Raw genomic sequence first — 7,104 nt, 5'->3', positions numbered from 1 at the left:
GGGGCTGGCTGGCATGTGGTGCTGGGGATTGAACCGCGGTCTCTGCTTTTGCTTAGCTTAGCTTGTTCTAAGTAGGTGCTTTAGACCACTGAGCCATCTCGCCAGCCCCTCCCTCTATTCATTAAGAGGATGTAACTATATATCTATCCTAACCACTTTGAATACACAGATACAAAATGGACAGTCATCTGTATCCCCTTTTTTGTTTAGTTCCATTATTTGAATGTAATAGGGTGTGTTAACCAGCAAAATATTCTAAAAGAGTCCAAGTTCTTGTCTTCTTGGCTATCTTTTCTTCATTCCTGCCACCACTTCCCCTGGGTACCATGGACCACACCAAGAGACCAACAGATCCTTACATTTGGCACCCAACAGGACACCCACAAGTGTGGGCAGCAGGAACACTTCCAAAGGGAGCGCATAAGAAAAGGAAGTGAATTGGTTCGAGGCAGTATTCAGCACAGGCATGTATTGGTACTGGCATGTTGGTGTAAAACTTGGGGATGGAGGCTCATTAGGGCCAGAAATTGGTTCGTTAGGTCCAGAAAAGGGCTCATTAGGGCCAGAGGGAGAAATGATCTTAGAGAAATATGTCTGAGAGAAGCCAAAAAGTTAAAAATGGGACAGAGTCTCAAGAATCACAGAGAAGGCTGGTGAGATAGCTGAGCAGACTAAATCCCTACTTAGGCAAGTGCCGGGGCCAGGGTTTGATCCTCAGCAACATAGGCAGTACCAGTCCTACCTCCAGACATGCTGAGCCAGCTACTGAGTCCGGATAAGGTGGTGTGCACCTGCAATCCCAGCGTTGGGGAGGCTAAAAGCAGGAAGATCACTACAAGTCCAAGCTGTGTAGTAAGACCCTGCACAAAATGCAAGAAAAAAAGCATATATATATTTTTGTTTGTTTGTTTGTTTTGTTTTTTGTTTTTCTTTCAAACCGGGGATTGAACTCAGGCCTTTGTGCTTGCCAGGCAAGCACTTATTCTACTGAGCTATCTCCCCAGCCCCTGATATATGTGTGTTGAAGTGGTTTTGGTATGCTTTTTAAAAAATGTATTTAGTACAGGATCTACAGGGTCTCACTACACAGGTTGGACTCATAGTGATTCTTCTGTTTTCAGCCTCTCGAGTGCTGCAATTACAGGTGTGCACCACTATGGTCTCAATCACTGTCTCAGTGCGCCCTGGGGGCAGGACTGGCACAGTACAGGGGGGATTGAACCCTGGTCCCTGCACCTGCCTAAGCAGGCACTTTAGTCTGCTGAAGCTGTCTGGCAGGTCCTGGTTTTGGCATGCTTGATCCCTGTATTTTGGGGATTGTCATTAGGAGGGGGTTTTCAAACACAAAGGATTTAGCTTGCATCTCTATTTTTTTTTTAAGATTTTTTTTAAATTTTATTTATTTGTGTGTGTGTGTGTGTGTGTGTGTGTGGCCAGCTCAGCCCACCAGGGGGCGGGCTGGCTGGCATGTGGTGCTGGGGGATTGAACCGTGGTCCCTGGGCTTTGCTAAAGCTTGTTCTAAGTAGGTGCTTTAGACCACTGAGCCATCTCACCAGCCCTGCATCTCTATTTTTAAAAATTTATTTGCTACAGGGTCTTGCTACACAGCTCAGGCTCATAATGATCCTCCTGTCTCAGCCTCCCCAGCATTGGGAAGACAGGTGTACACCACCACACCCAGCTTTAGTGATGGCTGGATGGCATATGGTACTTTGGATCAAATGTGGGTCCTTGTGTTTGCCAGGCAGGTGCTTAGACTGCTGAGCTATCTCCCCAGCCCCATATCTGTATTTCAAATCAAGTCCTGAGCCTGAGTGGAACAAGGAGGAGGGAGGAATGGCACCCAAAATGATAGAGCTGGAACCTTCTAGCCTTGCTCCACCAAATCAGGAAGGAATGATGGGGGATCCTTCCCCACCAGAGAAGGCTTTCTCTCAAAATTTTGTTTCTCAACACTTGATGGTTTTTATGGAGCCACAGGCAGCAATCCTGGCCATGGCAGCTCAGAGAAATTTTGCTGAGTCACAAGATTGGAACTTTTGTCTCTAGTGAAGTAGAACCATTTTCTTTATCTCCCTTGCAACTGGCACTAAAAGAAGTCAGAGGAGCAGGGGAGTCCATAGAGGGTTTTCAACATAATCTAATTTTTCTGAAATTCATGTCACTAATAACCCAGGACAAGTTGTATGTCTTCATGAAGTTATACCTTTTATTTATTTATTTATTTATTTATTTATTTACAGAACCGGGGATTGAACTCAGGCCCTTGCGCTTGCCAGGGAAGCGCTTATTCCACTGAGTCATCTCTCCGGCCCTAAGTTGTACCTTTTAAAACAAAATAATTAAAACAAGCTGTTGCTGCTTATGGCCTTACTGCTTCCTTTACTTTGAATTTAGAAGAAATGCTGGGCTGGTGAGATGGCTCAGTGGTCTAAAGCACCTACTGACAACAAGCTTAGCAAAGCACAGGGACCGCGGTTCAATCCCCAGCACCACATGCCAGCCAGCCCCGCCCCCTGGTGGGCTGAGCTGGCCACACACACACACACACACACACACACACACACAAATTAAAAAAAAAAAACAAAAACAAAAACTAGAAGAAATGCTAGCACAATAGATTATGACCCCAGATGATTGGAAAGGAATAGCTGTGTTTGAATCTAGATTATTTATTGTGGAAAGGAAATTTCTTTGAATATTGCATGGACCAGGAATCTCTAAATGCTGTTCACAACTTAGCCATTACATAAGATATATTATTATTATTTTTATTTTGGTGGAACCAGGGATTGAACTCAGGCCCTTGAGCTTGCCAGGGAAGCGCTTATTTCACTGAGCCATCTCCACAGCCCCAAGATATATTAACTGAGGAGGGTGCTTTTGTTAGCATAATAATTTTTGCATTGTAAATATATGAATAAACTACGATAGCCCACTAGAAGGGCCAGCCAAATAGCTCAGCAGATTAAAGCACCTGCTTAGGCAGACACAAGGGCTGGGAGTTTGATCCCTGGGCCTGTGCCTGCCGGCCCCGCCCCCGGGGCATGCTGAGATAGCTATTGAGACTGGGCGTGGTGGCGTGTGCCTGTAATCCTACCACTTGGGAGGCTACAAACAGGAGCATCACTATGAATCCGATCTACTCAGTGAGACCCTGTAGATCCTGTCCTAAATGCCAAAAAGATAGGGGCCGGAAAGATGGCTCAGTGGAATAAGCGCTTCACTGGCAAGCGCAAGGGTCTGAGTTCAATCCCCGGTTCTGCCAAAAAAAAAAATACATAAAATACCAAAAAGAAAAAAATAAGATAGCTCACTAGGTCCTGGAGGGAACTTCCTTCAAAGGATGGGACCTCTCTTAATTTGGCAGCATAGCCATTATCTGTCCATGTACAAGATGTAGACAAGGGTACCACTAGAAAAGTGAATGTAGATCTAAAACTGATGTGGAGGCTGGCCTGCTTCCACTGGGGCACGCCTCAGCACCATGAAAGAATGGAGGCCCTTTCCATGCCCCTACCATAAGCGCCTCTGGCCCCTGGCAAGCAACAATTGACCGCAGAGGCTTGGACCTCAGTTCCAAGCAGAGAAGGCCAATGATGCGCCTCTTCCAGATTCCTATCAACTCCTGAAATGGGATCCCTGATTATTCCTACTGGAGTCTATGGACCTATACTTCAGGGTACAGTGGGAATCTTGCTAGGCTGCAGCAGTCTCATTTATTTTTTATTTATTTATGTATTTAGTTCAGGGTCTACAGGGTCTCACTACATAGATCAGACTTGTAGTGATCCTTCCTGTTTTTCAGCCTCCCAAGTGCTGGGAATACAGGTGCACGTCACCACGCTGAGTCTCAATGGACGGCTCAGTGCACCCTGGGGGTGGGGCTGGCATGGCACACTGGGCTGGGGCTCGAACCCTAAGCCCCTGCGTTTGCCTAAGCAGGCACTTTAATCCTCTGAGCTATCTGGCCAGCCCTAGTAGTCTCATTTTAAAAGGTCTCCAGATTTTGCCTGGTTTTATCAATGCTAATTATACAGGAAAAATCAAGGTTATTCAATCTACCCAAACGTTGTCCAAATCAACCAAAATACTCCTGTTTCTCAATTGGTCATTTTTCTCTTGGCAAATTGAAAAGTGTATAAAGAAGGGAAAGTCAGGAGCTGGTGAGATGGCTCAGTGGTCCAAAGCATCTACTTAGAACAAGCTTAGCAAGGCACAGGGACTGCGGTTCAATCCCCCAGCACCACATGCCAGCCAGCCCCGCCCCCTGGTGGGCTGAGCTGCCCCCCCCCATAAATAAATAAAATTAAAAAAAAAAAAAAGAAGGGAAAGTCATTCAAGGATTTTGGATCTCCTGACACCTACTGGGTTCAACAGATTAAACAAAATCGCCTTGAGATGGAGTTGACCATTGAAAAAGTACTTAAAGGGGCTACTAGATGCAAGTGCTGATTTTTCAGTTATTGCTCAGTGCCACCGGCATGGCCTCTGGATGTGGCCATTAGATTTACATGGGGTGGGCAAGGTTTCTCATCCTAGTGAAAGTGCTAAATTGCTAATTTGAAGGGATGCAGAAGACTATTCTATATATTTCCCTCCTTTTGTCCTCCCCCTTATACCAGTCAATCTATGGGATCGTGACATATTATAGGTTATGGGAGCATTTTTGGCCAGGCCTAACTCCCTGTGACTCATCAGATATTGCAACAAGGTTTCCTTCCCACTCAAGGGCTTGGTAAAAATAATCAAGAGAGGGGCAGGAGTGATATAGCTCAGGGGCATAGCACCTACTTGGTGAGCACAAGCACCTGAGTTTGATCCCTCCCATGCCATGTGGTCTCAGCCCCCGGGCACGTAGTCTCAGTCCCAGGATCTCAGTCTTAGAATGCAGGCACCCACCCTGTGGACCTGGAACCAGGTGTGGTGGTGCATGCCTGTAATCCCAGCCCTTGGAGGCTGAAAACAGGAGGATCACTATTATGAGTCCGATCTGCGTAGTGAGATCCTATACTAAATAAATAATAATAGAGAAAAGAACCTCTTACCAAAAAAAAAAAATCTTTAGACTGGCTGTGGTGTTATGTGGCTGTAATCCCAGCACTTGGGAGGCTGAAAATAGGAGAATCACAAATCTGAGCTATGCAGTGAGACCCTGTTAAAACAAAACAAAACCTCTTCCAGTTATTCCTAAAAAGGATCGTTTTGGCATAGGCTACTGTTACGGTTTGTGTCTAGTTGTTCCCCCAAAGAGTGTGTGCTTAACTCCCCATCCACTAGGATTATGAGTGTGAGTGCCACACCTGCCCTGTGGCAGGTGATCTGCAGTACAATGTGAGGAGGGATGAGAGGGTGGCTAGCTGTTTGAGCTGCCGCTGCTCCTTTGCTCCCTGCTCTTTGCCACTGCCAAGAAAGGTTGCTGTCTGCCATGTGCCGTTCTACCCTGGAGTCAGCTGAGAATATGGACTGAAACCTCCAGTAACTGTGAGCTAAATAAATCCTTCCTTCCTTCCTTTTCAGTGTCAGGTATTTGTCCCAGCAATGAGAGAAGAGAAACTGAGGCAGCTATTCATCCTCACATTTTTAGGAGGGGCCTTGATCTCTTTTCCCATCTCACAGACGGCATCCAAGATAACGTGGATGTCTGATGACCCTGTTTGATCAGTGGTCCCTCACTCAGAAGATTACAGCAGCTTATACACTGGTTAATTAACAGATGATAGTGGGGCACCGAGAATACTCCAGCTGCCCTTGGAATACCCCAAATTTTGCAATTAAAAAAAAAGGAAGATGGAGATTGCTACAGGACTGTGGGCAGTCAGTTGCACCATGGAATTTATGGGAGCACTGCATCAGGCATTGCCCAGGCCTCTATCTATTCTTTTTTTTTTTTTTAATAAAGTGGTATGAGCTTTATTGTTTTGTGATCCCAGGGAACAAACTCAGCAGTGTTGTACTACTGAGCCACCCCATCTCCCACCCCTTTTTTTGGAGACAGCGTCTCACTAGGTGAGATTACAGCTGGGATTACAGGTGTGGGCCACTATTCCTGTTTTAAAATTTTAATCATACTCAGGAGATTGAGGCAGGCGCATTATGAAGTCAAGACCAGCCTGGACAACACAGCAGGTTCAAGCCCAGCATGGACTACAGAGTGAGACCTTCCATCTCAGAAGGAGGGATGCTAACTAGAGGACCAGAAGTTGCTGTTTTCAGTGCTTCCTCCTGTTCACAAATGAGGCTTGAACTGTCTTTCACGTTAGTCTTTTGCTCTTCCACCTTCAAAAGTTTTTTCGAGGCTGGAGCTCCAACTTCATTTTCATTTTCATGTAGAAAGCTACAAATCCTGTTGGTTCTGTAGGAGAAATCATTATCTTTCATCTGCAGCCATTCTATTCCTCCTGTGCTTTCTTCTCTTTCCTTCTTCTCTGGCAAGAGAGTTCTGGTCATGCTGAGTTTCTTCATTGTGTGGCGTTTATTTTCAGCGCTGTTTCACTGTTGCCTTCTGTATCATGTTCAACGTTTTCTTCGAATATAACACAGGTTCCATGGGCTGGTGACTCAGCATAAAAGGGGTGTCAAAGGGGTTGAGGAAGGATTCAGGGCTCCACTTCTTTGGAGGAACATCAGTCTTCGCAGTCAGCTTGGACTTGTCTTGAGGCTTCCAGCGCACTCTCAGCCTCTGGCTTGGATCCTTCAGCTTTCTGTCGCAGACTTTTCAGCCCTGGCCCGCCTGATAGACCTGCATGGTGCACAGCAGGGAGCTTCAGACCTTGGGACTGAATCCTTCCGTCTCTGGTGTGCAGGTGCCCTCTGTACGCTTCCTCATCTCTGTGGCTGACCTCCTAAGCCAATCTTGGAATTTCTTATATATTTGCACATCTTGTGCTATGTCTGTTCCTTGTATTATATCTGTTCCTCTAGTAAAACCCTAATACACTTGTCAATATATACTACTAAATTTTTAAATTTTACAAAAGATGGAAACATAGCTGCACAAAGACAATTCTATCAGATAAATAAAAGGCTACGAAGGGTCCTTTGGAGAGATCTCCATACTGGACATTGGAAGGGACCCAGTCTGTTACTAACCTGGGCAGAGG

This window comes from Octodon degus, unplaced genomic scaffold (assembly GCF_000260255.1).
Source record: "Octodon degus isolate 3935 unplaced genomic scaffold, OctDeg1.0 scaffold00048, whole genome shotgun sequence".
Taxonomy (NCBI): Eukaryota; Metazoa; Chordata; class Mammalia; order Rodentia; family Octodontidae; genus Octodon; species Octodon degus.
Note: the sequence above shows the minus strand (reverse complement) of the source record.